Source organism: Choloepus didactylus, chromosome 2, assembly GCF_015220235.1.
Source record: "Choloepus didactylus isolate mChoDid1 chromosome 2, mChoDid1.pri, whole genome shotgun sequence".
NCBI classification, from domain to species: Eukaryota; Metazoa; Chordata; class Mammalia; order Pilosa; family Megalonychidae; genus Choloepus; species Choloepus didactylus.
The window spans coordinates 93,217,820-93,245,777 of record NC_051308.1 but is presented as its reverse complement, the minus strand read 5'-3'; the positions used below and the strand labels follow the sequence as shown (position 1 = coordinate 93,245,777).

The following is a 27,958-nucleotide window of genomic DNA, read 5'->3' as shown; positions in this document are numbered from 1 at the left end:
ATGACTAAAGGGAAGGTGGAGATTGGGCAGTCAGAGAAGCTGGCCCAGAGTCCTGCCCACCATGGAGAGCCGACGGCCCGTGTGCACTTATTGCAGGACCTGTTAACCAGTGCCTCTTTAAGAGCAGCCCCTCCCATTTCCCAGTACTGCTCTAGAGTGTTGGCTCATGTGAGGAATTTTTTCTTTCAAACTGCCCAGACAACTTGGGGAGGACTCAGGCATACAGAAGAAGAGGAGATGAAGAAAAGGTTAAAAAAAAATGAAAACAGAATGATGTTAGAAAAGGTTCAGAGGGAGGAGTATGGGATTGGTAAATGGAGAAGGAGCCAGCTGCAGTGTTAGACCAAATGCGGCTGGAAGGAGAATGGCATGTAATTCTCATAGATTTTTTTTTTTTTCTGAGACTCATGAAACATGATTCTTTTAATCCAAATCCACTTCTTTGCATATCTATGTGTTTTTGTCTTAAAAGCAAATAATACAGAGAGGGAATGGTAGGGCCTAAAGATAGAGTCAGGAGCATAGGAAGTTTAGCAAAAAGAATTCTTAGAGGAGAAAGGTGGTCAGAAGAGGCAGCTAGTGGGAAGAAGTCCTTAGGTAAAGGGGTTTGACTGTTCTTTTTAATTGAGAGAATGAAAAACATTAGAGAAGAAAAGGGGATGATAAGCTGGCACTCTGAAATATAGACACCCCAAGATCTCATTTTAGCCTCCTTTCTCATCAAGCCTTATGTCAAAAGAGAAAGAGTGAAGATGTGTGTGTGTGTGTGTGTGTGTGTGTGTGTGTGTGTGTGTGTATACATGTATGTGTGTGGGGTGAACCATAAATCTCCTTTTCTTTCTCCTGTTGCATCTCTTTGATAGAGAGTAAATGACGATGTTAGAGGCAAAAGGCAAAGATATATGAGGATCATCAGTCTCTTAATTTTAGAGAATAGACCAAAAACAAAGTAATTTTAGGGGAATAAAACTTTTCTTTTAGAAATTAAGAGACATGCAAAATATCAGATGACTAAAATGAGTTCTGGTTTTGTTAAAAAATATAGATAGATAGATAGATAGATAGATAGATAGATAGATAGATGATATAGCTTTTTTGGTTCAAAAATAAAATTTCTTTTTAAGCCAAAGCATCATATAAAAACATTAAGTTTTAAGCAGTACTGTTGCTGGAATTCTCTCTGGGCCTTTCCATGGGTGATCATCGGGAAGAGAGCGGCCATCATCAGCGTTGGTGTCAGTGGCTTGGCCTTCATTAGTTTGGAAGAGGGGCTGGAGCCCACCTGCTTTGAAAGGAGTGATGATATTGGGGGTTGAAAATTCTCTGTCTCTGAGTGAGGCAAGATTGCAATAGAAAGGGAAGGGAGGTAGAAAGTTTGTGAGAACACACTGCTTAAGCAAAGGCTTTCAAACTAGCTGCCAGGGCAGCTATAATCTTAGTTTTGGAAACCAAGAAGCACAGCCTCCGGAGCAGGTTGGAAGGTAAGTTACTTCCAAGTCAGAATTAAGTTAGTGAGTGAAATTTGACGGTCTCTGCTGGTATGCAGAATTCACCCTGGATAAATCATTAATACGTGATCCACTTGGAGGTAAGATCAGTGGTCAAATATTGGAGAGGTTTTTGTCAATATGCTTTCATTCTTTACTCATTTAAAAGAATTTAAAAGACAATGACTTCCCATTCTTCTGTGAATAGTACCAAAAGTCCTCTATGTGATTCAAACCACAGATTTTAAGGTCTTGGGTATAGACTTTGGTCTTAGGAGTACAACATAATTAATTATACAACTATAGAAGGAACCAAGATGAGGACAAACTAATGAAGTTCTTCAGCACCCCTTTGCTTCCATGCAGTGATAATAAGGACTATAGCAATAAACACGCATGTGTGATCCATCACTCATGGATGTTGACAACATTGTCAGTGGGTTTGGGGCCTCTCTGTGCCCTCTGACACCTCAGTGTTCCCCTTAGGACGACTATCTGGCCAAGCCTATCCTACCTGACTCAAATCTCTTCTTCTGACAAACCCATTACATGTTAATTTATGAAGATCAATAACCCCTTTTAAGCCACTATATTCTCCTCACATGCAAAATTAGTATGATATTTTGTGTATCAATAAACAGGGTGTATTAATAAGAGTGTTTGTGTCAGTTCCTTGACTATTATTAAGACATGACATATTATTCTTATTAATATAAAATATTTTCTGGACTGCAAAGGCTCCATAAACCACCCAATTTCTTATTCAGCCTTATGGAGCCTAGTTTATGTTGCTGGAATGTACTGACAGGGCTTCAAAAGCACAATGGCGAACTTAGGGATATTTTATCAAACGCTTTCTATGCACCAAACGTCTTTTACCATTTATTCAATCATAGTAACAATCTTTTAAGCTAAGTATGATTTTTCTCCCAAATAAAGATGAATCTGAAGCTTACAAAGAAAAAAAAATGACACAGCTGGTAAATGGTACAATTTTGCCTCCCTATCCAGCCAGAATCCTTAATCGCTGTGTAAGTTGCTTGGTGCTATTTTTAAAAGTGGCCTCTTGGACTGTAACCAAAGCCTCTTATTCAAACCACTTTGCAAAACATTTCTACAGACAACACACTGCTGAAGTGGCTATTGAGAGGAATACAGCCAAAGAGAGCACTGCCTCTCTCTGTGCTCAAAGGAGACTTCAAAATTTGAACCTGGGGCCAGATGTCTATTTTTAACAAAAACACTGTAGCCTTCACTTCAACAGTCTCAGAGTATAGAACAGGTTTACTCTATTAGAGCCTTACCCTCACCAAAACTCCACCTTTCACCCCTCCACCTCTGAGGTAGTTGGGCAGAGTACAGCAAGAGCAGCTCCCAAAACAAAGACATCTTGATTTGCTTCACAAATATCTGGACAAATTTCTGCTGCTACCATTTAGGGGATAGAGGATTCTGCTACCAAGTCTGGGTCTTTGAACCCACACAGTTTTTCCTTGCTTTCATCTCCTACCCTCTCAAATTTACTGTTAAACTTTTAGTTAGTGTAGTAGGCGGAGTAATGGTCCCCAAAGATATCAGGTCCCTGATATGGTCCCTGTAAATGTTACCTTAAAATGAAAAGAAGTATTTGCAGGTATGATTAAGAGCCTTGGGATAGAGAGTTTATTTTAGATTACCTGGGTGGAACCAAACTGCCATCATATTTATCCATATAAGTGAGAGGCAGAGGGAGATTTGTCATATAGAGACAGAAGAGAGACGGTGACATGATGACTTCAGCAAGGAAAGAAGAGATTTGAAGATGCTGTGTGTGGGCCTTGAAGAGGGAAGGCAGGGCCGTGAGCGAAGAAATACAGGTGGCCTCTGGATGCCGAGAAAACCAAGGATGATGGCAGTGATCAGAAGTTGGAAAAAGCAAAGAATGGATTCTCTCCTAGAGCCTGAGGAGAGAGCATGATTTTGCCAACACTTGGATTTCAGCGCAGTGATACTCATTTCCTACTCTTGTCCTCTAGAACTGTGAGAGAATAAATTTCTGTTGTGTTAAGCTGTCAAATTTGTGGTAATTTGTTACAGTAGTCACAGAAAATTAGTACAGTTGTTTACTAGGAGTTTCCTAACTATTTTATTATTGTGGGGGAACTTATGGATTGCAAATGTTGTGAACTGTAGTGTTTCTCAAGCACCACTAAGCCTGCTGCAGTGTTCCAGAATCTACAAACTATGTTCCAGAATCTAACATAGATTATTTTATAAAACTATGTTAATTTTGTATTTTCATTACCTTTGACTTCTAAAGTCCAAGTTTTACATTCTCTCAAATTTGTTTTTCTTTCAGAGGGATCCAAACATTAGTTAAATGAAGAAACAGTAAAGGTTACAAATTGTTCAGACTTTTGTAGCTGTTTCCAAAAGCACTTCCTTATCCTCCTCTTAAACTTATTAGAGCTAAGATATTAATCTAAAACCAAAACAATGTTTTTCTCTCATTTTCTTTGGTCACTGAGAAAACAGGGTATTTTATGACTAGGCCACATGTCTAGGTGAAATGTCTTGCTTTCTCAAGAGCTCCCCAAACAATAAGTCAGTAAATTCTCTGCATTTTGCCCTGAAGTTTCAAGGGCAGAGGCTCTTTCTTCTGAGCATACAACCTTTTGTTCATGCTTCCTCATTTTTTTCTAGTCTATATATCAATGTGGTCTTTGGTGTATCTTCTCTCTATATGATATGATATGATATGATATAACATGATATGATATATTATGTTAGATTAAAAAAATCATTCTGAGGGCCCTGATAACTTGGTGTATTATGAGCACTGATTAGAAATTTCTAGTGCTCAGTGCTTTCTGTTATGAACTAGCAACTATCCATAGTGATCTACAGTTTGATCTTTCATCAGAGGGAAAACTATTTGAGGTGTGAAAGATGATGGTTGCAGCTGCTACTGTTGTTGTTGTTTTTTTAAGGAAAAGAAGTGATTCTCTTAGGCATATTCTTCTGGGTTTATTGACTTTTTAAAGTTGAAAATGTTTTGTTTTTTTTTTATTAGGTAACTATTTACTTGGTTTTTCATTTCTTAAGGGTCATGGTCACTTTGGGCCAAATAACAGCTTAGCAAACATTGCATCTTGCACTTCACTCTGTCACTAAGCAGCTGCTTACGAGATGCTTTCTCCCTCATATCTGCAGAGGTGAGATAGCAGCTCCAAGAGGGAAGTCTTGGAAAGCCGTCCCTGTCAAAATTTCTCATTAACTCTGCAGAATAACATCAAGTATTTAAAGCTACAAAGAAAAGTAGAATTATTCTCAATTCTAATTCTACATTATTCTACTTTTCTTCCTAGCTTTAATTCCATTTCTTCCAATATAAAACAGAAGTTAACATCTGTCTCTTCTCCTCCTCCCCAAGTGAGAGCACTTGCAAGAAACAGCTCTGTCAGCCACTTGGTTTCATACAGCCATGAAATGTTTACCTTTGAAGCTATAGATTTGAAGTTTTGTTATTTTATCTAACAAAAACTTATAGGAAACTCACAATGTATGTTGGCATATTATAAAAGGCTTCCTTCACTTCATCCTCATTTTCAACTTAAAAACAAAGCTACAGGGTTTTGGAAAATGCACAACATTCTGTGTGAACTTGCTCCTTTCATCAACTGACTGAGCTCACCAAGGCTTTTCTTTTTCTATGTGAAAACTTTTGAACAAGGTTCAAACATAAGTTTATTTACTTATATATAAAATAAAGTAATAAAGTAGCACTGTAGTATTTAGGATGTTTGTTCATAAGCCACAGAAATTGACTAAGGCTTGGTTGAGGAATCAAGGAAATTAACTGGAAGGAGTTGAGATAGCCACAGGAACAGAAAGTTTTGGTAGCAGGAATCACTTAGTATTCTCCCCAGAAACTCCACCAGAATGAAGAAATTAGAACCATTTTGTCCATCCTTGCTTGACCCCCTCAAAAGCCAAAGTTTCTCCAGAGAGAGTCTGATTGGCTGAGTTTGTGTCTTGTACCTGCCATCCAGCTATTTGAAGAGAGGAGTCTCTGGGATCCCTCTGCTTCCTAGTGGAGGAGCAGGCCCTGGACTTACCATCCAAGAAATGTGGACCAAGTGGTGTTGGGGGGCGGGGGGGAGGAGGAAGGAAGGCAGGGGACATATCTGGGTGGGGTGGGAGTCAGGCCCCAAAAGGAATTTGGAATCCTGCTTAAGAAAGAGAATAGGAATGCCAATGGCCAAAATATGACAAACGTCAGTCACATACTCTTTTCACAAATTCATATCCTTCAGAAAAGCTTTTTGCTGTTGGACCCAATCATTAATTTTCTATTATCTGGATGGTTAATCCATGTTTCTGAACCTCTGTTCTTTTTGCTACATAGCTAAAGACTTAGACTGTACAAAATCCACAGCACAGAAGAATGCATGCAAATACATTAACTAATCAAATGGTTTTAATGATATTTTAGGAGCAGATTAACTGATATGGAAAGAATTTTCTGATATATTAAGGGGGGGATAAAATTTATAAAATAGTACATGAAGTACTGTTTCATATATGTAAGAAAAATATATATATGCATAGAGAAAAGTATAACTAAAATGTTAATAAAGAAGTTATCCCTGAAGAGAATAATTATGGGTGATTTATGTTTTTTATGCTTATCTACATTTTCTAATTTCATTATAGTTAACATGTATGACTAGTGTAATTTTTTTAAATTGTTTAAAAGACTGACATGTCTAGACTTATTTGGTCAAGCTTAATTGACTGGTTTGAAAAAGCAGTGGCTTAGAGCAGTTATACTTGTTATGAAATATTTTGAATATCAGCTCTGCCACAACCCAGAATTAGCCACTGCTAAAATTTTATATCCTTTCTTTAATGTGGACAAATATGTTTTTCTTACAAAAAATAGTTTTTTAAATCTTTTAATTTTACTAAAAAATATGTCAGAAGCATTCCCCATATCTTCAAATATTCTTTGAGAATGTGATTTTTAAATGGTTGCTTTGTAAACCTTCATATGGTATACTAACTTTATGCCACCATCCGCTATCACCAACAATTTAGACTACAACAAAGTTCCTCCGCCATTGCCAAGTTATCATCCCAGAAATATTATTCTAATTTGCAATCTTATTAACAAAGTAAAAAAGTCTGCCAATATCTCCTGCAAAGTTGGGCATTATAACTTCTTAAAATAATTTTCATTTTGTAAATTTATATTTCTTTGAAGTGTTACATTTTTCAAAAATTCTTCTTGAGCATTTGCATTTCTTCTCTTGTAAATTGCCTTTTTAAAATCCTGTGATTTTTTTTCTCACTGACTTCTAATAGCCTTTTAAATATTAAGGATTAATGACAGTATAAATCATTGACCCTCTGGGTTGTAAAGGTTATTAACATTTTATTGTATAACCACTCTCCATCTAATATGCCAGGGTGATAACTTAATGGAGTTCATTATGCTAAAATACACCAAAGAGTTGTAAAAATCTAATGATATTTTAGTCCTCTGATATAATAAATGGACAGCCAAAATTTCCACCATGATCCTTGTTTTCAAAATCTAATTATGTTACTTTTTCTCCTTAAACAGCTTTATTTAGAATGAAAATTAATGAACTCCAGATATGGAAAAATACAAGGCTGGGGGAAAAATATAAAATAAAGCCATAGATTCAGTTCCAAATAATTTTTTACCACAATCTGAGATTTCTGTACAAAGAGAGCACAGATGAAAGGGGATTGATTTTCTCCTTCTCTGGGCTTTGGAAGCATTTAGAATGAACCCTGTCTCTATTAAAAGATGTTAGGGCAAGCAGCTTGTTATGCAAAGCAAATTTGAAGGGAAATTGTTCAAGAATCTTTGAAGTTCACATGTTTTCCTTTTTTCTAAAACAAGATTTACTATTCTAGAAAGGGAAATGTGCCTTGACTTTGATGGTGTCAGAATGCCTTATATAATAATATTTCATCCTAAAAGCACAAAGCTTTATTGATTTAGTGTCACCTCCCTGGAAATTACATGAGAACAATTGGTCTTTTTACTAATAAGGAAATTTAAGACTTTGTGCATTTCATGGGGATGAAATACCATGCCATGTTTAGAATGAACTTTAAGCAGAAATAGAAAGAAGAGAAAGAGAGAGAGACTGAGGGAGAGAGAGAGAGAGAGAGAGAAAGGGAGGAAGGGAGGGGGAGAGAGAGAGGAGGAGGGTAGTACGGGAGGAAGGGAGGGATCAGATAGGAGGGATGTAAGTGCACTTAAGGAAGGAGTGAGTGTATAAAGGAATTTGTTTAAAATCCTGTTTTTATCTTGGTTCCTCATTCTTTTCCAATCCATCTCCAGCTTTGCTGCCCCAGCTTTTCATTCCTTCCATTTTTGTTTGGGAGTCATTTCAAACTGAACTAGCCAGTCTAGTTCTTCCTGGTAGTTTAGGGTAGCCCATTAGTTAAAGATGGGTAATGGTTTGATTATCCTTCCACTACATTATTATCAGTTTATGAGGGAAACAAATTTCAAACACCAAATCTGCCACATTTAAAGATGATAAATATTTATCGGTAAGTATAGTTTATGCGACTCTATTACATGCTCAAGAAAGACCCAAGCCCCCTGTCCTTTTAGATGAGAACTATTCTACAGGCAGAATTCACTTAATTTTACAGTGGGATTTACCAATCAAAATCTTTTCTAAATTGACATTTGGAATACGACCACTTAGGAAGCAAGCCTTAGATGCCAACCCCAAGAGTGAAGGCACGAAAACTAACTGAATTCTCACAACAAGCTCATGCAAGGGTTGAGAGCATCTTTAATGTGTTTCATTCAACCCAGATGCATTGAACACCACTCATTTCACCAGTGAAAGGCCATTCCTAACATCCACATGCTGACTGACAAGTCACCAATTCCCCAAACGGAAACCCTTTTCTAACATTAAGTAACAAAACTTTCAGTATTCATGAGAGATACAAATAGTTGAAGATCTTTTTTGAACCATCTGTGGAATGTAGCTTTTCCAATTAAATAGTAATTGGCCACTCCTGAACGATATACATAGCTTAAACCAACACTTGAATTTATATCACATCTTTGACGAAGTATTTTTAAATAAATTACAGACACACTAAAATGAAAATCCTTTCATCTTTACTCTGACATATAAAAATAGACATATCAGCATAATTTACTGATTTTTAAATATTTATCTTCTGATTTTGGGGGCTGTAAAACGTACTTCTCAATGAATAATCTATGGGTAGAAACATAGATTGCAAAATAGAACACACTGTTCCATTTCTAGTTCTTCCTAAGTATTTTTTCTGATTTTAAACAATCTGACCATAACAAAGAATATCTTAGCAAAAGAGACCTTAAAGATCATCTAGAATCTCTCCGTCTCTCTAAAACTCAAGTTAGAGTAGTTAAATCCACAAATCCACACAATTTGTAAGTACCTGAACTGAGATTCGACAAAGAAAAGATAAGCTAAGACGAGGATTTGGGAATGCTATAAACTCTGGAGTGTTATGGATTAAGTTAGGCTAACAATCTAAAATTATCCTTTGTCTACTACAAACAAAAAAAATTTATATCATAAGAAGAAAAAGAAACATTGGTTCAGGAAGAAAATATAAAGAAGTGGCATTGTATATAAATAGTATATTAAGTATGGTTTACTAAGTGATCTACCACAAATGAGTTCATCAAACTATTTCTAAGGTAATAATCAAAAAAAAAAAAAATCATTGTGCTTAAGAAAGAGAAAATATTTTAATGAATTTAATCATTCTTAAATTCAGTAAACTTCAGTTTTAAAATTTGACATTGGTGTGATTTCCAGTTTAAGATCATGGGATAAAGATGCTTTAGCTACCTTCTCTATTCCAAAACCAAACCAAAAACCAGCAGGGGAGAATGAGAAACAGAAACAGAAAATTCATCTTGGATGAAATTAGGAAATTCTCATGACCCCCAAACCACAATAATGAGTGCAGTGAAAATGAAACCAGCATGAGGGACAAGTCTGAGATCAGATGTTCGCTCTGCAGATGATGGACAGTGCAGATGAGTAGTGAGCTTTGAGAAAATTGGTTCACACTGAGGGTGATTGCCAGTCATAACCTTGTTTGGGGTGTGCTGTTTGGCTATGGCAACACCTCCCTGAACATAGTTGTTGCCACGAGCATGAGAAGATGTGGGTCAAACAAGCAAACCCACAGGGCTGTATCTGTACAAGTTTATTATGGTGCCTTCAGGATAGAATGAGAAACTTCAGGTACCAGTAGTCCTGCAACCTCCCAATATCTATCAGCTGAAGAATATTAAAAAGTCAGAGCACATACTGCACACACCTCCATTTACCACATGGGGCTTAATTCCAAGTTCAAAATGTTTCTGCTGTCCCAATGTGCACCGAGAAAGTAATCCAAAGATGATGACAAGACCAAAATCCAGCTTCATCATCCTCAGAGCTGCTGGACTACCTCACCTGACACTTGTGGACCCTCCTTCCATTCAATCCTTCTGAGAACCGAATGCCTCAAGAAATACTGAGAGAGATTATTGAGTACAGACACCAGACAGATATTAAAACCTCAAAATAAAGAATCCTTCAGCATTAAAACATGACAGCATAATCAATGCATCTCTAAGTGGACAAAAATCAGGCTGACTTAATACTTTCCCACAGTAGCATTAAATGCTGAAATAATGTAGAGCAACATATACAAATTCTTTGGCAAAAAAATTATGATGTAAGAGTACTATAAATAGACAAACAATCATTCAAATATATATATAAAGCTGATGTCATTAAACGCAAATATTGTAGTCTAATTCATCCCATACCTTCCTTCCATAAGTGATTAAAATGGTAGGGATGATGCATTCCTTCATTTTCTCAAGGTAGCAAGGAAGAGATGATGCAAACATGAAGCTGTTAATGTAATTCCAAAAGAAGAAGGTATAGTGTAATAAATTTTGGAAAATGTTTGATTATTTTTAATCTCCCAGTATATGCCCTATTTAAGATAAGACTAAAACAAAATGATTCAGAAGATATAAATACAAAGAAAGCAGGGTTTACAATATTTGTCTTAAAATTGAATGCAAGACCAAAAATAAAACAACAAACAAGATCTAAAAAGATATTGTATAATAATAAAATACACAATGAAGCTCTGTCTTGAATATTATGCACCAACTAGCATAGCAAAACCCTAAAGCAGAAACCAAAGGAAATACATGTAAGAGATTTGTGATTTCCTGCTCTTGGACTATGATACATAAAGTAGACAAAAAATAAGAAATATGGAGAAAATTTAAAAATACAATAAGATCTAGTTGCAATACAACAAATCCTGTACTTTAAAAACAGAAAATATACCTTATTCTCAGGTACCCATGAGACATATATAGAATATATAGATCTATAATTTTTTATCATACTGAGATGTCCATGATACATTATTAAGCTAAAAAAAAAAAAAAGTTGTAAATGGTCTGTTTAGTTGACACTGCACCTCCCTTCTCAGGAATCATCGCCTTATGGGGTCTAGAAATAAAAGAAACGTTGAAGATCAAGCAGCTTGGCATTGCTAGTGAAACTTATTAGCCTTGAGCAGGCAAAGTTTCCAAGATACCTCAAATGTGACTCAAAAGTTTGCATCATTTTTATTATATGACACTCCTCCTTTGGTTAGACATTATACTATTTTCTCCAACTTCAGTTGGAGAACTCTTCCAGTACTTCACCTCTGGCCTTGTATTAGATTGCTGTTTCTGCATAACCAAATATCACAAACTTAGCAGCACTTAAAACAATACCCATTTTATTATCTCACAGTTCTGTAGAATCAGAAGTCCTAGGTGGCCCAGCTGGGTTCTCTGCTTAGGATTTCATAAGGCCAAAATCAAGGTGTAGACTAGATTGGTCTCTTATCTGGAGGCTCTGGGGAAAAATATGCTCAAGTTCATTCATGCTAGTGGCTGAATTCAGTTTTCTGGTGGTTGTAGGACTGATTTCTCATTTCCTTGTTGGTTGTCAGCTGGGGATTCCTCTCAATTCCTATAGGCCACCAGCATTCTTTAGCACATTACCCTCTCCATCTTCAATGCCGAGAATAGCAAAGTTCCCCTCATTCTTCAAATCTCTGGCTGCTACTTCTGCTACCATCCAGAGAAAACTCTCTCCTTTAAAGGGCTCATGTGATTAGATGAAAGTCCACATTAAAAAATAAAATGAAGCAAAACAAACAAACTAATCACAGGAGTAACACGATACTTAAAGGTTCCACCCATACTCAAAGTGAAGTAGATTATACAAGGGCAAGGGTCACTGAGGGTCATTCTAGAATTCTGCATACCATACCTCATGCATGTTAAGGAAGCAATCATGATATTGTTGAGTGAAGAGAATCAAGCTGACCCTGAAATCCTCACTGTGTCCTAGGAGAGTCTCTCTCCCCATTTTCTTCTTGTGAGTTCTTGATATCTTTCAATGTTATGTTCAGAAGTACTGAAGTACTGAAGTACACACTCTAATAGTAGGTACTTGAGTCACTCCTTTATGCCTAGCATTAATAAGACAATAGATGAATATTCAGAATAACAAAGGGAGATGGGCTAAAACCTTCCCAAGACAAAAGTAGTGGAAAATTCTCCCCAGATGGCACCCCTTAATCTCCAAGTCTCATACCTTAATCCCCAGGTCATTTTTGGGTCCACTGCTCAGTCCTTTTGGATTTCTTCCCATTCTCTCTCTGATCCGTTCCATTATTTGCAATCTTGGTTTATGAAGAAAGAGAACTTATTGTCCTATGGTTGAGGAAAGATGAAGCTTCTCAAATTCAAACACAGTCCCTGGTTCTGTCCTCTGGCCCCTCTAGTCTCCTGTATTACTGTCTGGTTCTGTCTGGCTAATTTTCAAAACCCCTACCCTGCAAGAGTCTTCAACTGGAGGACAGCAATAGATGAACATGGGGTCCTCTCCTCTTAGCTTAGTTAGGGGGACAATGGACCTCTTTGATGATAGAGGCCCCTCTCATCTGTGCAGGGCACACCAGATGAAACTCCTCTGGTCTAGTTTGCCCAGTGAGTCTCTGGCCCAAGTAGTCCAGATCAAAAGCTCTCTCCTATAATGCCAGTTAGGCCCCTTCATGACAACTCTCTCTATGGTAAACTACCCACCTAAGATTCTTGGATAGATTTCTGCATCCCTGTTGGTGCAAGTTGGAAAAATTCTATGTTCTGTTCACACTGAATGGTGGTGGTGGTGGGTTCGAGAGACCTAAACTAATGTTCCTAGCCTCTTCAAATCATGCAATTTGTTATACAAGACTCTCCTTTGTCAACTTCCCCTGCCCAGGTTGGTTCAGATGCAGCTTTAAAGTAATGTCTTCCCAGAATCCCAAAAATGTGAAACACAAAACCCCTCTGCCCTCAGTGCTCCCCTTACCTATTGTGTCAGTTTGAATGTATTATGTCCCCCAAAAACTCCATGTTCTTTGATGCAATCTTGTGTGGGCAGATATATTAGTGTTGATTAGATTGCAATTCTTTAATTGAGTGTTTCCATGGAGATGCGACCCACCCAACTGTAGGTGATAACTCTGATTATATAATTTCTGTGGAAGTATGGCCCTGCACATTCAGCGTGGGCCTTGATTAGTTTGCTAGAGCACTATATGAGCTCAAACAGAAGGAGCAAGCTTGCTACAGCGAAGAGGGACACTTTGAAGAATGACAGGAGTTGAGAAAGGGGCTGCAGCTTACAGAGACACTTTGGAGATGGCCTTTGAAAGCAGACATTTGCTCTGGAGAAGCTAAGAGCAGACATTTGCTCCGGAGAAGCCAAGAGCAACTAAGAGTGACATTTTTGAGTTGCTGCATCCTAGAGAGGAATGTCCTGGGAGAAAGCCATCTTGAGATCAGAACTCTGGATCAGATGCCAACCACATGCTTTCATAGCTAACAGAGGCTTTCCCGGACACCATTGGCCATCCTTCAGTAAAGGTATCCCCTTACCTTGGACAATTTATGGCCTTAATACTGTAACTTTGTAACCAAATAAGCCCCCTTTATAAAAGCCAATCCATTTTATGGTGTTTTGCATTCCGGCAGCATTAGCAAACCGGAACACCTATCTAATAAGGGGTTATAATAATCTAGAGATTTCTGCCACAATCATAAAGCTTAGGACTCAGATGACTACACCATCCCCTCTCCTGCCTCTGTTTCCCTTTCTCTTTACCCGATCACCTAAACTCTAATCTTGCATTTCCACTAAACCAATGTCTTTCAAATTGCAGATTATGACTCAGTGTACTACAAAATAAATCAATGAAACAATCTGAATTTCTAAATTGAATGAATAGAAATGATCATAGTGCAACTCAAGTAGTGGAATTTAAATTGTTTCCTAAAACATTTGTTCCTTTGTGTGTGTGTGGGTATGTCCCTGTGCTGGGTTGTAATATAAAATGTATTAAGTATTAGTTATGGTCAAAAAAGTTTATAAAACACTATTCTAAATACAACCAAAGTTCTTCCTGCTCCATGTACATGTTAAAATACTAGGATCTAGACCATCAGAATGGCCTCTTGCTATGTTAAAGAAAACTTTTATGTGCAATAAATTCTCTCCTTCCCCATGAAGCCTGTCCATTGTTTCATTAATGTGTCCATTAAAATCAGCTATGAGAGACTTGTCTCTATTAGCTTTCTAAACTCTAGTGCCCTCTTTTTGACTTTCTACAGTTTGAGATAGAAAGCTGCAAGAAAATATGACTTAAAAGAATGAAATTAACAGAAAATAATTTAATATTTATAATATTATATTCCATGACATCTATGGGTAGTTCTCATGGTATCATAGTTTTCTCAGACATTTGGACCAAGTTGGAATTTCTAAGTTCTGTCCACATCAAATGGATGGTGATTCAAGAGAGGTAAACTAAAGTCCTACCTCTTCCTACTCATGTGCCTAACCATATTGCTATTGTTGCTTCTGATTTCATCCACCCAAGTAGCCTACAATCCAGAGCTCACAGTTATAACAATCCCATCCTATGTTATGTAAATGCATAAACAGTAATGATAAATCTATGGTTTGGAACATAAAATGCATAAATAAATAATTTGTAGAAAGTACAACAAAATGGTTGTGGGACAGTGTGGTATAGAAGCAGTGTTTTGTATACTATTGGTGTTGAGTTGACACCAAATCAAATGTGATTGTTATATATTTAGGATGGAAACTTAAGCCTTGTGTTAAACACAAAGAAAATATATAATATATATATATATACAGACAAATAAGAAAGGACTCAAAGTGGTACACTCCAAAAATCAACTAAATATGAAAGTAGGCATTAATAGAAGAATTGAGAGTCCAAAAAGGTAAAATACAAAGACCAAATAGTCAAATGGTAGAAGAAAGTCCTGCATTATCCGTAGTTACTTTAAATGTAAATGGATTAAGCTTCCCATGCAAAAGGCAGAGATTGGCAGAATGGATTAATGCATGACCTAACTATATGTTGTCTACAAGGCACTCACCTTAAATTCAAAGACTTAGGTATGTTGAAAGTGAAAGGGTGGAAAAAAAATGTACAATGCAAATAGTAACAAAAAGAGAACTGGGATAGCTATACTAATATCAGATAAAATAGACTTTAAGTCAGAAACTGTTACAAGGGCTTTCCAACTTGGCCCAACTGTCTAAGAAAATTATAATATCATGAGAACTACCCACAGATGTTATGGAATGTAATATTATAAATATTAAATTACTTTCTGTTAATTCCATTCTTTTAAGTCATATTTTTTTGCAGCTTTCTACCTCAAACTGTAGAAAGTCAAAAAGAGGGCACCAGAGTTTAGAAAACTAATAGAGAAAGTCTCTCATAGCTGCCAACAGACAAACCATATTGAGAAAGACAGAAATTCCAGTGCCACATGAGCCACATCCACAGCAAGCAATGGAAACTCCCAGGAGGCCAGGGTAGTGCTGATGGCAAGCATCACCACAGAGTTCACTTTGACAGATATCACACGGACTATTTTGGGAAGGTTGGTTTGAAACATTATCACTTCAAGAGGAACCAGCCCAACTGTCAACCATGATAAATTGTGGATCTTGGTCAGTGAGCAGACATGGGTAAATGTTGCCCAAAACAAGACTGGAACTGCTCCAATTATTGATGTAATGTGATCCATTAGGGAAATGCAAATCAATACCACAATGAGAAAATAACAAGTGTGGAGAGGATGTGGAGAAATAGGAATACTAGTTCATTGATGGCAGGAATGTACATGGTGCAGCCACTGTGGAAGGCAGTTTGGCAGTTTCTCAGGAAGTTAAGTTTAGAATTACCGTATGATCTGGCAATCCCACTTCTAGGTGTATACCCAAAAGGATTGAAAGCAGAGACTCAAACGGTCATTTGCTCAGCAATGTTCATAGAGGTGTTACTCACAATTGCCAAAAGATGGAGGCAACCAAAGAGGAATGGTAAATAAAATGTAGTATATAGAAACAATGGACTGTTATTCATCTGTAAAAAGGAATGAAGTTCTGATGTCTGCAACAACATGGATCAATCTTGAAGATATCATGTTTGGTGAAATAAGCCAGACACAAAAGGACAAATATTGTATGATCTTACTGATCTAAAATAATTAGATAAAAAATTCACAGAGTCAGAAAATAGAATACAGGTTACCAGGGGCCAAGGCAGTGGAGGGAAAGGGATTTAATGCTTAATTGGTACAGTTTTCTATTTGGGGTGATGGAAAAGTCTTGGTAATGAATGGTGGTAATGGTAGCACAACATTGTCAATGTAATTGACACCACTGAATTGTATATTTGAATATGGTCAAAAGTGGAAATTTTAGGTTATATATGTTACCAGGATAAAAAAATTTTTAAATACCATAGGTCTGTAAAACACAAACAGTGAGCCCTAATGTAAACTATGGACTATATGTAAACTATGGTCAATAGCATAATTATAATAATATTGCTTCATAAATTGTAACAAAGCTATAATACTAAAGCAGTGTGTTAATAACAGGGAAACTAAGGTGTGTGAGGGGAGAACATATGGGAACTTCATATTTTCTTCATGATTTTCTAGAAACCTACAACTTCTCTAATAAAAAAAGTTTTAAAATGTTTTAAAAAAGAAAGTAGATTAACAAAATTGAAAACTCATTCTTCGAAAAGTCAAATAAAATAAACAATAGCAAATAGTTGGCAGTTTGAAGAAAAATAATGTTAGGAATAGAAATGTGGACAAAATATTTATTTGACAGTCTAGTCCAGTGCAATTCAGTTTATAGTCCAAGTAGTATCAACATCACCTGGAAGTTTGCTAGACAACTTAAATTTCTATGCTCTACCCCAGACCTACTAAATCAGAAAATTTGTGAATGTCACCCAGGAATCTATACTTAAATAGGTTTTCCAGGTGATTATTATACATTAAAGTTTGAGAAAAATTATGCCCTAAATGTAGAGGATATCTTTCATGTTAAGACTACAATAATATTTAAAATATGAAATGCCAAAAGAAATGTCAAGAAGCAATTGTTATTTGCAAAAACTATTGGCCATCAAATTACTTATTCCCTGTACTTAAACTACAGTTGGGTTCTGTGATATCTCCAAGGGCTGTCACTCTTGCATTGCAGAAAATACTGGTCATACACAAGAAACAATGTAGGGATTTTATTTAATATGTGAATTTATTCTGAGGGAATTTTAAACTTATAACAAGCACTTTAATAATGAGTTATGTAATTTTTCCTAAGCCACCATGTATTAAGGATTTTTTCATACTATATGATCAGGCTGCTGCTAAATCCACCTGTTAGCCTAGAAGATTTTTCTTTTTATATTTCTCTTAGACACTTATATTCAGTGTAAAAAAAAAAAAAAATCCTGATTTCTTGTCACCAGGCAATGGGATGTAACCATTGAAAAGGATGGTAACCAGGAATCAGCTGTCTTTGATGCTGTATTGATCTGTTCATGGACATCACATGTACCCTAATCTACCAAAAGAGTCCTTTCCAGGTAAACCCAAAATTTAGATTGCCATCCACATACCTGTACATCTGGCAAGAATGAAAATCTTGATAATGTTCTTTTTTAAAGTGAAAGTACAAACTGATTAAATTAAAACATACTTCTGCTATATCTACTAAAGGAAATATATTTGCAGTGTTAAAATTTCATATTGCTGTAACTGCTTACCTCCCACAAGGTCACTTCAGTTAAAGCATTATTTTTAATGAAATTCAAAATGATTCACGCTTCCCACTTTTCACTCAGGACAAAAACATTTCAAAGGCAAAATGCTTCCACAGCAGGGACTATAAGGAACCAGGAATATTTAAGGAGAAGCAAGTCTTGGTGATTGGCTTGGGGAATTTGAGCTGTGACATTGCCAGGGAATGCAGCCGCACGGCAGAACAGGTATCACTTCCTAGGCACTCAAGGGACTACTTTTAAAAGGACAAAAACAGTTCTTTCTATCATTTGAAAGGCACGATGTGAAATGGGGGTTGGGACAGAATCCTTGATGAGAAAACTAAGTGATATATTATGTAGCTCAGCTTCCATCTATAATAGTGAAGGTTTTAAACAGTTTGACAGACAAAAGCAGAACATCAGCAAGGAGCGATGTTGTCCATCAACAAGCTTCTTCAAGACATTTCATGTTTAACATGTGTCTGATCAATTCTCACAAAATTAATGTGGATTTCGGGTTCAGGTTATGGTTCTGAGACTTCAGCATGTCCTCCACTCCCTCCAAGTCTCAGTTTTCTCATTGGTAAAACATAAAAATAGAGCCTACTTTTGGGGTTTATAAAGGAGTTAAAGAATTTGAACATGATTTAACCAATAGAAATTTCTGTGTTCATTCATCCTTGCCTTCTTTCACTCCATGGTTATTTATAAAGAGCCTGCTATGTGTCAGACACTGGGAGTCTGAGGAGAGAGGGATGCTTGGGTGCTGACAAGAGAGAGATGAAAAAAACAGACATTCTCTGCCCTAGATCTCAGGGTCTAGTGTGGAAATAGACATTAAATAAGTAAATGCACAAACATATAATTTATAATTTTGAAAAATATAAAGGAAAAAAGAACAACATGCTATACAAAAGAATAATACAGGTGACCTACTTCAGATTGGGAGGTGGAAAGGCCCTTTTGAACTGATGACATTTAAACTGAATGCTAAAGTTGAGAAGTAGGTACAGTGTCAGAAAAAGACCCCAGAAGGAAGGTATTGAAGCAGGACAAAGCTTAGAGGCTCAAGAGACTCAGAGAAGGCTCCTGTGGCTATAACTCAATGAGTATGGAAAAGAATGGTGTGAGGAAAGGTTAGAGGGAAGATAAAACAGAGGTTATGTGGGGTCTTTTAAGACTTGATAAGGAGTTGGAACAAATGTCACCTACTGGCTTTGAAAGATCCTTTAGGGATTGATTGCCCAGAAGCCTGAAGACAGAAGCTCATCTCCAGACATCATGCCTACTGATGTCACACTAGGCCCATTATGCATCACAGTGTTGCAGTCAGTGAAGCAAGAAGATCACAACAGGACAAATGGCATAAAAGCATATTTCTAATTATCTGTTCAGGGCACCATACTAGGCAGCAATGGAGGCATACAAAGAAATTGATTATGTGCCCTCTCCTCTAAAGAAGTTTAAAATTTATTTGGATAAATAATAGAAGGATGTAATATAAGTTAAACATAAACTCAAGAGTTAAGTAGAAAGCACTGCAACAGTACAAGAGCTGCTACTGGAGTAAAAGATAAGCAAGTGATTCAGGCACTAAATGCAATCATTAGAGAATTGTAGGCTGGCAATAAGGGAGGCTTTGCAAAGGGGATAGACCTGAACCAATCCTTGAAGGATAAATACAAACAAATATGTTTCAGTCAGGGAAAACAGCATGAGCCAAGATACGGAGACAGGAAAGAGCTCTACATATTTAACTTGTATATGTGACGACTATATTTGATTGTGTTTGTCTTGCTTGAATAAAGGTTCTTAATAAAAACACCTTTCATTTTTATAATGCATTATGGTACTCAAGTACCTTCATATAAGTTAGCTACTTTGATTGAGGGAAGAAAATCCAGGCATTATAATGCCCATTTTACAGAAAAGAAAACTAAGGACAAGAGATGTCAATTGTCTTCTTGAAAATCATGGAAGAAATTGATGTTTGAGCAACTGAATTGTTAGTGGTCTGAAAGCCAGGTCTTCGATTCCAAAGAACGAGCAGGTATGGGAATTGAAACAGGAAAAAGATAAGAGTCAGGTTTTATCATGTATTTTAAGGACTTGAATGACAGGCTAAAGAATTTGGATTTCTTCATGAATAATAGTAAGTCATTTCAGCTTCTTGAGCTCAGGAAAATAGGGAAACCATGATTTTAAGTTTTAAACCATAGAGACTCTCACCTGTTAATTGTATATAGGATAAATTAGGGAGAAGAAAGATCAGTTCAGAGACTCTCAATTAACAAATTGATCCTCAGTCTCTTCTCTTTGCCCAGCTTCTGTAATGTCTTGAAGTGACAAAATATAGTAAAATTGTTAAAAAAAAAAAAAAAAAAAAAAAAGTGCCTGAATAAGTACACTGCTGAGAATTAACATGACAAAAGGAAACTGACATTTACTGAGCACATACTACATGCCATAACATGTTGGGTACATTGCACAAGTTATCAACCCAAATTCCTTTCACAAATTCTGTGTGGTGGGTATGTCTCCATTTAAGAAATGAAGAAACTGAAGATTAGAGAAAATAAAGGAAATTGCCCAAATCACATCTTTAGTAAGTGGCAAAGCCAGGATTTGATTTTAAGTCTTTCTGACTCCAAATCTCTTGCCTTCTTTCTGGATGGCAGTGGGCATTTTATTCAAGAGCCATATTTTTGTTTGTAGACAATATTCATCAGATAATCCTTAGGGTAAATATGACTAGAATTCAACTATTGTCCACCTACACCAGAGAGGATCATATTAAAATATGAAAATTTGCCACTTTTAGCTTTCCTCCTGACTATTTTGAAGTATGCTGTATGAGAATAGCAGCTAACATTTTTTGTGCACTTTTTATGTGCTAGGTACTATGCCAAATTCTTTATGTCATTTAGGTATCCAGTGGCCTTCTGAGGTAGATTTAACTATTATTGCCAATTTCAGGTGAAGAAAATGAGACAAAGAGAATTTAAGAAACTTTAATCTTATCCAAGTTCATAGTTAACAAGTAGCAAGGAAAACATTCCAATACCCAGGTCCTTCAGATGGAGGATTTTTCCTGTTATAGACTTTAATAGAGAACTGGGCTTAAGGTGCTTGTTCTGGGACTGTGGGGAGAACTCTGTGGAGGAGAAGGAAAAGATTGTAGGAAATAGAAAAGGGTCCAGCAAAGAGCAACTTCTCTTATTTCACAATGTTGCCTTACATTGGTTTTGTTCTTCAACCATATCGGCAATACTCCCTGGCACAGAAAAAAATCTTGCATAGTTCTCTTCCTTACTAATTTATATGTGGACCAATAAAACAAAGGGGAAATATTACAATTCTGGCTTGTGTTTAATAATGAGCTCCAAGCTCACATTCTGTGAGGCAGTATCCATTAAGCCTAATGCAAAGGAGTTCAGAGAACTCAGCAATTTTTGAGGATGGGACTGCGTTTGAGGCTATTGACTGGGTCGTTTTTGCAATGGGATGTGGTTATGCCTACCCCTTTCTTGATGACTCCATCATCAAAAGCAGAAACAATGAGGTCACTTTGTTTAAAGGCATCTTCCCTCCTCTACAGGAAAAGTCAGCAATGGCAGTTAGGGCCTTGCTCAGTTCCCTTGGGGCTGCCAGTCCCACAACTGACCTGCAGGCTCTCTAGGCAGCACAAATAATAATGGGTAAAAAGAGAAAAAAAGCTGATTGATGGGCAAGATAGATGCCAATGAGAATGCCTTTGGGTCTTTGGATAAACAGTAATCCTAATTTCAAGGGACAAATCCTAGGTACCAACTAGTCTTGAGAGTCTATGATTCTAGATTCTTTGCCACTGTATTTTAAAAGTAGTTTAAAATATATCACATAGGATCATCAAGTGCAAGAGTACAAGATATTATTAGGGGAGTTATTTTGTAACATGAACTCTTTAGAGCTGAAAATTGCCCATCATTCATTAGACTTGAGAGCTCCTGGTCTTAAGTGCATAACTCTATAAAATTGTCATTTCAAAACTCAGTAGAACTACAATGATTGAAAGGTTAATAAAAGACATTCCCAAGCTAATATCCAGCCAACTCCAGATAGCCACACTAATGGAAAAAACCATGACTCCTGGAAAAAGAGTGGATTTTCTACCACTGTCTTGCCATGTGTTAGGCAAGGACAAGCAGTGGACCATTAGAGGCAAAAGGTACTAGGTGGGGTAGATGGTCAGTTTCTAAGATATAGGAATAGTGGGTGCCTGTCTTTTAAAAGCAACAGGGGAAAACAGCCTTGATCAGGTGTCCGGCGCTCTCTCCGCCCCGCCTCGAGTCCCCGGTCGGCCGGCGATGGGGACCAGAGAGATAAGGGGAGAGAGGGTGCGGACAACGTCTTACCCGGAGCATTTGTGATCACTCAGGACTCGCGGTGGTAAAGCAGATAAACTTTTAATGAGACTAGGCAATCATCATCTTTACAGGTTCCACCCGGGGCGAGACACCTCGGGGGAGAACAACCTCGATGCGGCCGTCAGGTACGGCTCCTTGTGGGCTGTCTCCCCGAGCTTTGCCCGGGAACTTTCTTATAAACCTTGCGTGTATCCAATGGGCTAACGCCACGCACACAAGCATGATTGGTGAATACAGCGGGTAGTTACATACATCAGAAGCCGGAAGCAGGATGTGGGCGCCATCTTGGCACCACTCGATGGGCGGGGGGGACTTTGGAGCAGGTTTACAGCGCATGCGCTATGCCCGTCCCGGGAGACGGCTCTCCACATCTCCCCCTTTATTATTTATATCGACCCAGTGTCCCCAGTGATGAGTGTGCTCCCGTGAACCCAGATGGCTCACAATTTGTTCCGGTGCTTTGGGGAGTCTGGACTAGGTCTCAGCCATTTAGCGGCGGAGCCTCTAGCACCGACCAGAATGCTCACCTCATATGGAGACAGGAGAGTCCGTGAGCTGGAAACAACATGACTCTCCCTGCAGTGCTTTGCCTTGCAACTGGGGGACAAAGGCGGGGGCAGGGATAGCATTAACCAGAGTCGGAGGCGTCACTAGGCGTCCCTATGCATTGGCTAGAGTCAAGTCTGGCCACAACTATGACTCTGCCTTAGGGATCTACCTGAGACAAAAATTATGACTGCTGGCGTCGCCCGTTATACCCGGGACACAGCTGCGCGCTTAGCTACAAACCTCGCTCCCGAGTGCCCCGCCCGAGGCGGCCAGGATGGGGTATGGCCATCAGAATGGTCGCTGTTGGGGGTATCAAAGGTGGAGGACATAGCCATCATAGTGGTAACACGGTACTGCCGCGCTTGAAACAGGCGTTCTAGCAAAGATTTAACAATGACTAATCCCACCAATAGTCCCACCATCAAGAGAATCCAATTAGTCAAATTGGGCCAAGAGAACCAAGAGGTGACTTGGTCCCACAGATTTTTTACAGTCTCGCCCAGTGTGGAAAGGTCGAAACTAACAGGCTTCAATTTCCTAATGTTCTCAAGTCCCTGAAGGCCGGAGGCTTGGTCCAATGGCCCAGGCCGTATATTCGTTGGCGTTTCTGACAGCTGCTCCCCGGCCTCCCCAGGTGATGCCACGGTTCCCACCAGTCTTTCCGGAACCCACACCGGTTGACGTCCTGGTTCCTGGGGAAAAACACAAACAGAGCCTCCGGCCCAGCCGAGCACCGGGTCAGGGCCTTTCCACTGTGACGTGGAGGGAGCGATATGGCCCTTAACAGTCTCCCATATAAGGACTAGAATCGGGTCCAAACAGACACCCGTTTGGCGCGCTCGGTCTATCCAAGAGGGCAGATTAAGGCTGCCAGAACAAGGAAACCAGGGGGCAAAAGTGGCCACATCATCAAGAAATCGCTGGAGAGAACTTCTCTTAATTGAGATACCCCGCTGTTTCAAAAGGGTCTTTAAGGGGGTTAATAGGGGTGAGCTTTCAGACTGCCCCATGCTTGCAGTCGGCACTATCTCTTAATCACTCGGAGAGCTCTTCCGAGTCCCCGGGGCTACCTGAACGCCCACGGGCCCTAGTCCTCGCACGAAAAAAGGGGGTGCTTACCTTCTCGCGGTGATCAGTCGCGGAGGTCAAACCACAGATCCCGGGAGCACGTCTCCGTCGGGTCGAGGGGAACGCGAATGAGTTCCCCGTACGGGCCACCACTTGTCCGGCGCTCTCTCCGCCCCGCCTCGAGTCCCCGGTCGGCCGGCGATGGGGACCAGAGAGATAAGGGGAGAGAGGGTGCGGACAACGTCTTACCCGGAGCATTTGTGATCACTCAGGACTCGCGGTGGTAAAGCAGATAAACTTTTAATGAGACTAGGCAATCATCATCTTTACAGGTTCCACCCGGGGCGAGACACCTCGGGGGAGAACAACCTCGATGCGGCCGTCAGGTACGGCTCCTTGTGGGCTGTCTCCCCGAGCTTTGCCCGGGAACTTTCTTATAAACCTTGCGTGTATCCAATGGGCTAACGCCACGCACACAAGCATGATTGGTGAATACAGCGGGTAGTTACATACATCAGAAGCCGGAAGCAGGATGTGGGCGCCATCTTGGCACCACTCGATGGGCGGGGGGACTTTGGAGCAGGTTTACAGCGCATGCGCTATGCCCGTCCCGGGAGACGGCTCTCCACAATCAGGAGTCAGGTAAGGGAGGCTGGCTTCATCCTCCAGGAGCAGGCAGCAGGATCAGGTTCACACTAAAGTTTGAATGAGGTTGTGAACAAATACAGATCATAAGACCAAGTGAGGCAATGACTGAAGAACAAATAGAAATGTCAAAATTTAGTGTGCCAAGTTCAGTTGAATCTAGAAGTGTTAAATTTCTGGATGAAGGTGTCTTTGCAGGCTTGCTTCCTTTCAAAGCCATGGTTTAAGGCTTCCAGCCCTGCCTTGACTTGCTGTGGTTTAGAGGCTCTTTTTACACAGGAGCTTGGAAACTTCCACTGCATATCCTGGACCACCTCTTACCACAAGGCTGACATCCACATCATTACACTCTTGCCTATCAGTGAATCTTCTTTACGTCCCCCCTACCCAGGCAGAGATGTGTTGCAGGATGATGTTGCTCCAGGAAGTCAATAACCAAGAAGATGATGGCAAGAAATTCCTCTCAGAAAAGAAGTGAGCTTAGAGCTCAGACACAGAGATACTGGCCCTAAAGGGTGAAACATGTACTCTCTGTGAGGATAAGGTTTATAACCTATGCTATGAAAAAAGGAACCAAGGCAGAGATCCAATGGATAGGGAATTGATGATGTACAAGGCAAAGACTTGGTCTTAGGGGAAATGGAATAAAAGGAAATCAGCCTAGTTTTGGATAACCAGAATATCAGGATAGAGGAGCCAGTTACAAGCAACCCAATAGCAGACGCTGGTGGGCCACTGAGTACAGCATTTTCTAATCGCTCTCTCCTCTTGCCCAAGGACAGGACTGGTTCCAACATCTGCAGCAAGGCTGGACCTAAGGAAGCTGTTCAAGGGATGCCAGCTCTAAGGACTGCAGGGTTAGAGAACCAAGGAAGTCATTACTGGTCTTGAAGAATGAGTGCTAAACTGGGAATTCTAGTGTTGTTTTGAGTGATGCCAAGATGGCCAAAGACATCACTCTAAATTTGGCTTCCCTGTATCTCTGGGTCTTCAGACTGGCTCAATGGATGTTTCAGTCTGGGTTTCAGAGAATTCTGTAAATCTGTGCCCAAATGAACCCGAATCCTGGGGCAGCTGCAACTTGGATCTGGACTCCTGGGTTCCCTGATGTCCTTGGTGATTTATGGGGAGTCCACATCCTTAGTGTCATCCAAAAACTATTAGAGCTCCAGAGAGAGACTTGGGCTCCACTAAATTCTACATCTTAACTTCTGGAAATACCCATTTTTTGGCAAAGCTGGATTATTTCCCATGAAGTTTATTGTTTTACTGGTATCTTAAAAAAAGATATGCCAATTTCCCTTTATTTGGCTGTAGCGTATCAGATAATCTTTAAAAGATTGCTGATAAATGAGAATAGAATTCTTGAAACTGTTTTTAAATGTATGGTAACTGGTTTAAGACCAAAGTTTATAATCACAAAGCTATTTGGGTAACATTTTTTAATTATTGTATCAAACATCAGTCCTGAGAAGGCTGAGAATGAATTGTATTTTGGTATCAAAATGATCACCAATTCATTTGCTCAAGATTTTATTTTGCTGGACAGTGAAGAAAAATTTAAATTACTAATTTGATTCATAACTCATTATCAAAAAGGAAAAATTGCAGGTTAGCTCTATGCCAGACCTATTTATTATCATGACTTTCCCTCTTTTTTAGGAACTTGCACTTTGCTTTCGGTAAAAGACATGATGGGTAATACCGACAAGAATGTGAGGAAGAGCTCAAATGGTAAGAGTGCCTGTTGTAAAGGGGGGAATTAGGATACTTCCATAGAAAAGTCAGAATGTGTGAATATTTAGAACTGTTTTAGTCTTAAATGATCCTGAGTGAGGTCGTGAGGGTGACAGCAATGAACTAAATCCATCCATTCAATAGATATTTATTGACAATCTACCTCGCACCTGACACTATCTTAAATCCAGTTATATGCAAGATACAGAGTGAACAGTAGGACTAGGAACCTACATCATAAGTCAGGTTTAGCCCTCCACAGCTCCTGCGATATATCACAGGAGGGAGAGGAAAGGGATAGAAATCAGACGAGTTCAGGAGCACATGGATGTGGACTTATACTCACGAGTCCAAAATGACTCTAAGATACAGAGGATACGTTCAAACAGATGCCTGTAATGAAATTGATTTGGCAAAATCAGGGTAATTCAGGAGAACCAGGCCCCAGTCCTACCACTGTCACTACATAGCTCAGTGGCCATGTACAAGTAACTTCACTTGAGCAAAAGTCAATTTATCTGTTTGTAAATGAGAATAAAAAATGTTTTATCCATCTGTAAATGAGGATAAAAATGCCTTTCTTAGCTTCTTTGAAACATTGGGGGATGTCCAAATAAGATCACTACGGAAGTTCTTTGAAAAAAACTACAAAGTACAGTATAAACAAAAGGTATTCTCATTATTAACACAAGGACTTGATGTTGATTCCCACTGGTATAAAGTTATGACGTTTTTCTTGTTCTTGTTTCTGTTTGGAGCTTGGATATCCCTGGTAGTGTTTCCTCCTCCCCCTCTAGACAGATTATATTACTTACATGGATGAACTTGTCTCCTTCATTGGGATAAAAACCTGCATCCTGTGACTGTTTCTCACAGATCTCAAATTAGCCATGGAAGTTTTCTTTGGCCCTTGCAGCCCATACTTGTTTAGGCTGGTGGGACCAGGGCAGTGGAAGGAGCCAGAAATGCCATCCCGACTCAATGGGACCAGATGCTGAAACCATGAACACATGCGTCACTGGGGGTTCTCAGATGCCTTGTTTAGTTTTCCATTGGCTCAAGCTCCTTGCTCTTCCCATTCTGTTAATTGCTATTTTCCTTGTTGCCTTAATAGCCATTCTCTCTAACACTTCTAAGTTATTAATAATACTCAGGCAGGAACTTTGCTATTTAAAAATTAGGAATTTCACACCTCTCAACTTTCCTATTCAGCATCCTTGATGAGTCCCGTGTAGACATTAGTCGGTAAAACAGTTCTATTCTAGGCTTTTAAATAAGCTCCCATAAGAATCATGTTATAATCTGAAAAGAGTATTAATCATTTCTTTTTAGTTCCACTAATATTTCATGATGTGTTCTTTATGTCAACCTAAATCATCTCTCTGAAACATTTTGACATGACTCCTCTTTTAAACAATGTTTGAAATATATATTTCATATCTGAACAAAGAGCAAATTAAACAGTGCAAATCTGAAAATATTTACTGCTCATTTCCTCCAGAAAACTGTTAACTATTTGCTTTTCAAAGTACTTGCAACACAATGGCTTAGACATAAGTCCAGGAATATAATATGGTACTCTCAAGTTACCTCTACAAACAATTTGCAGGGTCAAGGAGAGAGTTTAGCTATTATATTCCATTTCTGTTTCATGCAACATCCTCCAGACAACACCTCCTGTTCTCTGGCCAAGAAACATAGCATGGAGACCAAATCTATATAAAGAATCCCAAAGCCCAACTACTGAAAGTTAACAAGAAGTAACTCATGTTATGTTATCAATAAGGAAAC

At 38.7% G+C, this 27,958-nt stretch overlaps 1 pseudogene; it reads left to right on the top strand.

Annotated features, from left to right (window-relative positions):
• On the top strand, positions 1–27,173 carry LOC119512300 (annotated as a pseudogene).
• Positions 27,174–27,958: the final 785 nt, after the last annotated feature.